The sequence below is a fragment of the Ailuropoda melanoleuca genome, chromosome 15, assembly GCF_002007445.2.
Source record: "Ailuropoda melanoleuca isolate Jingjing chromosome 15, ASM200744v2, whole genome shotgun sequence".
NCBI lineage: Eukaryota > Metazoa > Chordata > Mammalia > Carnivora > Ursidae > Ailuropoda > Ailuropoda melanoleuca.
Window position 1 is genome coordinate 71,031,066 of NC_048232.1, and position 6,380 is coordinate 71,037,445.

Sequence of the window (6,380 nt, forward strand, 5' to 3'; positions counted from 1 at the left end):
GTTCTGGGATCGAGCCCCTCATTGGGCTCCTCCTCTGGGAGCCTGCTTCTTCCTCTCCCACTCCCCCTGCTTGTGTTCCCTCTCTCGCTGGCTGTCTCTGTCTCTGTGGAATAAATAAATAAAATCTTAAAAAAAATATTTTCTTTAAATTCAGTTCATTAATATATAGCATATTATTAGCTTCAGAGGTAGAGTTCAGTAAGTTTTTCCAGTTTTTGAGTGTGTGTCTTATGAGGTTAGAAACTTCTCGGCTGCCTGCTAATTCTCCCTTTGTGTACTCCTCTTCATGGTTGATGTTGTCTATTAGATGATACGCTGTCTTGGTTTTCACAGCCCAGCTGGGGAGAGGGGCTATTGTTGCTGTCAAGGTTGCACTGTGGGTTTGTTCCCACTGGAGGCTGGAAGTGGATGGATGTGCTGCTGGTGAGAAGCACAGTGTGACTCCTCCATATTAACCCCCCATGGATGGTTTCCACGCAGCTCTCACACCTCAGGGCGTTGGTCTTGTTTCCTCCTGGGGGAAAGGAGTATATTCCTCTCTCTGTGTTCCTGCTGATGTTCTAGGCTGGTTTTCCCTTTCAGACTACTATGACTTCTGTCTTTTAGTAAGTTCTCCCTCTCTTTCCTACCAACCATTCACTTTCTAAGTTTGGAGCATAGGTATTCACGTATCTATAATATATTTCCTAGCGGTGTCTATGGTTAGGATTTGAGGTACAAGGTAGACTCCTGTTTCTTCCAGCCTGCCAACTTGTAATCAGCATTGGATATTTACTCCTTATCAACTCCCCTTGGTATTGGGGACTGAAAAGATCTTTTGAAACAGTCTTGTGATTTTCAAACTATGAATCAAAGAAGGAAAAGTGGTTTAACCAACATATCCTGCTTTACCAGTTTGTTACAAAATTGAGTTACATTTCTTTAAATATTTAAACTCTTCTTCACCTCCACCCTGCCTGTTAGGATATGGTCTTCTTCCTTCTCCGGACGCTTCTGTGATGTTAGTTAACAGTTCTGTAGCACTTACCTGGGCCAGACATTCATTTACGTGCTTTTTACGTGTATGAACTCATAACTCCAGACTCCTCAAAGAAGCTCATTAAGTTTAATGTGTCAGTACTTGTTAGTCTTTTCTTGAAGAGAACAAACCTGAAAACCTGCTCCGTCTGTCCGAGATTTGTGTGTTTGCTTGTTTGTTGTTTTGTTTTCAGACTGTTGTTGCTTTTACTTGAATGTGGATTGCTGGTGAATCCCAGGGTGTCTAATGGTTTTGCTCCTTGTCTACTGGTAACCGAGTCATTGAACACCAGTCAGTGATAGTACCGTGTCCTCTGGGACAGCATTTGGTCAAGAGGGGGACACATGGCTCAGGATGGGCTCCTCAGAGCCAATGAGGCTTACTTCTGAGACTTTGATGGACATAGGAGGAATGAAGTCTTTGTGTTTTCACCATGGCTGCCAAGCTTGTAGACTCTGGACCTATTGACCACAGTGCCTTCAACTTGGAGAAATCCTGTCAGAGAATAAAGCCAACATAGAGGAAAGCAAAGCTGGGTCACGGACAAGAAAGACTGAATCCTGACGATACTGTCTGAACCCTTTGATCCGGCCACAGCTGAGATCAGACTACTTGAGACCTTCTAAAGTATGGGGACCAATAAATGTCTTTTCTTTTTTAAAAGCCACTTTGAATTGACTTTCTGTTACATGTGAACAAAGAATCCTGAATAATGCAAGGTGTATGGCAGGGGCACAGTTTCTGGACCGGGGTACGGGGGCACCTGAGGTCAGGGTCCAAGAAATAGTGACTTAAAACAGTGTGCCAACCTGTGAGCAGCATTCTCCCTGGATAGCCCGGGATCTGTGTGAGTGTGGATGTGGAGTGAATATCTTGCTGTCTTCGTGGGGTCCTTTTCCAGATGGTTCTCCTCTCTTAATTGCTTGGGAACTTCTCTTAGAGGGCAGGAACTTGGCATCTGCTGGCATTTTTTACGTGTCTAGAACCTCTCTGGGTGAGTCAGACTATTTAAAGGACAGTTCATTTGGGTCTGAGAAAACTGCCTGTGCAGTGATTGGCCTTCTATTTTCACTTGGACTCATTACTTAATATTTCTTTCTTTTTTTTTTCCTTATGTAATCAGAAGGAGAAATCCTCTTTTTTTTTTCCTGAAGAATTTTTTGGGGGTCGAGCTTTGTCCTGGTGCCTGCTCCCCCAAGCTTAGCAGGGCTGTCCGTCAGCCCTCCTAGAGCACACACTTTAAAGTAGGTCACCTCGATCCGGCTTCTCCCACTCAGTTTGTATTCGTTCATAGATAATGACATCCCTAGCAGAGAGCACCTGCCCACTGGCCAACTCGTTTATGGTAATTCTAGAGTAATATCTGTTGCCTTTTCTATTGTTCCTGGCATATGGAAGTATTTTGGTGAGCAGTGGCAATAGTTAACAAACCAGTATGTTTTGGGGGGGGTGTATTTTGGGTATATTTCCGAATCTCCCTCCCACAAATCCACTCTAAAGCATTCATCCGTGAGCAGTTGTGGTTTCCACCTATCATCCAAAAGTGGCAGGTGAAGTCAGTGACATTATTAAGGTTTCCCTGATGTGTGTTCCTGAAATGTCACAACTCCTTCTCAGGCCACAGTGTCACCAACATTAAAAAAAAAAAATCAGCGATTTATTTTACAAAGGAATAGTTTCTTGGGGTGCTTTGGTGGCTCATTCAGTTAAGCGCCTGACTCTTGGTTTCAGCTCAGGTCACGATCTCAGGGTCGTGGGATTGAGCCCCTCATTGGGCTCTGCACTCAGTGCAGAGTGTGCTTGAGACTCTCTCTCCCTCTGCCCCTTCTCCCCAACAAATAAAATCTTTAAAAAAACACAAAGGAATTGTTTCTTTTTTAAAATAAACTTTAAATTTTAAAATAGTTCCAGATTTATGGAAGAATTGCAAAGATAGTACAGAGAATCTGTCACCAATATTTTGAAATTTGTTTGAAAATTTTTAGGTTGGGGGTTTTCTCTGGAGTTATTTGGTGGTGACCCTGTACTTTTGTATACTGACCAAGTAGAATATTTCAGGCAGTAGCGGGATCTTGGTCTCTTGTAATCTGAGTGGATTATATGAGAAATCTTTATACTGAAGAATCCTTTCGCCCTCATTATATCTGTGGTCACCTTCTGGTTTCTGGTGGGATATACTTCTGCATGGCCAGTGAAGTGATTGATTAACACAAATGGGCCATTAAGCATCTACCCGTGAGTCTTTGAGAATAACAGGAGGGTATCCCATGTATGAATATTACTTTGGAGGGTGTATACAGACCAAGTTATCTATGTTAGCAAGGCTTTTATGTACCTATGGGGTATTACAGTTGGCCTTGACTTTCTCAGCCAGCTGGTACTCAGATGGCCAAGTATGCCGTATTTTATAACAAAAATGTACAATTAAATATTTTATTGTATATTAGAATATTTTTTTCTTTTCTTCATGAAATTATATGACTGGGATATTTTTTGTTTTATTGTGAAATAATTTTAAGTCAACTTCGGTGAGGTATAGTTTATGTACAATAAAATGCATGTTTTGTAATTCCCATGAGTTTTGACAAATGTATACATTCTTATATCTATGACCACATAAGTACATGGAATATTTTCATTACCCCAGAATGTTTCTTTGCGCCTCATACCAGTCAACCTCCCTGGCCCTAGGCAACAACTGGTTTGCTTTCTGTCACCGTAGAATTAGATTTGTCTCATCTCGGGTTATATGTAAATGAATCACATATCATATATCCTTTTGTATCCACTCAATGTAATGTCTTTGTGATTTATCCACTTTATAATGGGTATCAGTCATTCATTTCTTTAAAAGGACTTTCTTATTTTGTTTTTTTTTTAATATTTTATTTATTTATTCGACAGAGATAGAGACAACCAGTGAGAGAGGGAACACAAGCAGGGGGAGTGGGAGAGGAAGAAGCAGGCTCACAGCAGAAGAGCCTGACGTGGGGCTCGATCCCATAATGCCGGGATCACGCCCTGAGCCGAAGGCAGATGCCCAACCGCTGTGCCACCCAGGTGCCCCAGGACTTTCTTATTTTGAAATATTTATAGATTCACAGGAAATAGCAAAGATAGGACAAAGAGGTCCCATGTACATATTAAAGTTAGCTGTAGGACAGTTTCACAAAGGAAACTGACACTGGTACAATGGGTGTGTGTAGTTCTGTCATTCTGTCACATGAAGATTTGGGCAGCCAGCATTGCAAGTAAGCTACAGAGCTCCTCCATTACTCAAAGCTCTCACTGGTTTCACACACTCCCTTCTCTCCTCACCATCTCTAATCCCTGGTGACTATTAATCTGTTCATCTCTATAATTTTGTCATTTCTGGAATGTTACATAAATGGAATCGTACAGAATGTGACCTTTTGAGATTGACTGTTTTTCACTCAACAGAGTGCTCTTGGGGCATGTGTTTAATCCACTCTGCCAATCCAGTTGGCTCCTCTGACTTGGTGGGGTGGGAGTAGTGCCTTGTTATGGCTGGGTGGGGATGGAAGTCTAGGAATCTCCACGTGGTCTGCCCTGATGTTTTGGACAGGCAGCCTTATCAACACCAAGTAGGGATGAAAGTCCCGGCTTTCCACCCAGTTTTGTCTGATACCACACCAGGAGGGGAATGTTAGAGGTGCCTTGTTACAGCGAGACAAGAGGAGAGGTTGGGGGCTGTCCTTTCAGCATTTGCTGATGGGGGTGGTGATGGGGCTGTGGTCCTTTTCATGGTGTTTGCCTGGCATAGAGCAATTGTGTCTAAAAGTTTTCTGTCTTAATAGTTTGCCCCTTTCTTCTTTCGTTCGCCAGAGAAATTTCTTGGGGGACTTTTTTGTTTGTACCTATTGGTGTTCCCAGGTTGGCTGCTTCTCCAGCATCCAAACCCAGATATATGAGGCAAAAAACCCGGGAACTCACTACCATGTCATTTTTGAGGTCCTAAGGTCCTTAGCGAGTTTGTCTTATCTCTACCTTTTAAAGCCTTCTTATGTGTTTTTTCTAGATACTGTTGATACTTAGTGGGAAGAACAGGGAGAAGTGTATCTATTTCATTTTTCATTCCTTTTTTGTGTGTGGAGTAATATTCCATTGTATAGAAACACTACAATTTGTTTATCTGATTACCTGTTGATGCACGTTTGGATTGATTCCAGTTTTTGGCTTTGAACGTGATTTACTGCCTCTATTAACATACATCGTCAAGTCTTTGTGTGGGCATATGTTTTCATTTCTCGGGATAAACACCTTGGGGTGGAATTGCTGAGTCATATGGTAATTGTATGTTTAAGTTTACAAGAAACTGTCAACCTGTTTTCCAGAGCAGTTGTGCCATTTTCCTTTCCCACCAGCAATGCTCCAGCTGCTGTCCTTCCTCGCCAGCATTTGCTATTGACAGGCTTTTAAGTTTTAGTCATTCCGGTTTTAATTTGCATTTCCCTGGTGACTGACGATGTTGAACATCTTTTCATGTGCTCATTTGCCATTCATAGGTCTTCTTTGGTAATGTGTCTATTAAAATATTTGGCCCATTTTGTTTTATTGAGTTGTTTGTCTTGTTCTTACGGAGTTGTAAAGGTTCTTTATATTTTCTGGAGACAATTCTTTTACTAGATAGGTTTTGTGAATATTTTCTCCCAGTCTGTGGCTTGGCTCTTCATTGTCTTAACAGTGTCTTTTCAAGAGAGCGAGTTTTCAATTTTGATGAAGTCTGGTTTATCAGTTTTTTTCCTTACAGTTGATATTTTTTTGTCCCATGAAAACTTCACCCAAGTCAAAGTTTAAAAAATTTTCTTTTCTATTTTTTGCATAAAAGTATTGTAGTTATGGATTTTTAATTCTCTTTGCATGTGGTATGAGGTAAGGTTTGAGATCCACTTTTGCATATGAATATCCAGTTATTCCAGCACCTTTTGTTGAGAGGACTGTCCTATATCACTTGGAGACTTTGTTGATGATCAATTGACTATATGTGTGTAGGTCTATTTCTGGACTCTCTTCCATTGATTTATATGTCTATCCTTGTGCCAATATCACATTGCTAATAATATGTATTACTATTTCATACATTAGCTTATATTAATATGTAATAACAGAGTAGATCAGCTTTATGGTTAGCTAGTTTGTAGTAAGTCTTGAAAGTCACGTAGTATATGTCCTCCAACTTTGCTCTTATTTTTCCAGATTGCTTTTCTATTTAAATTTGAGATTCAGCCTGTCTAGTCCTATAAGATAGCTGTCTGGTATTTTTATTGGCATTGTGTCCATGTCTAGATCAGTTTATGGAGAATTGACATCACTATAGTGAGTCTTCTGAGCTATCAACATG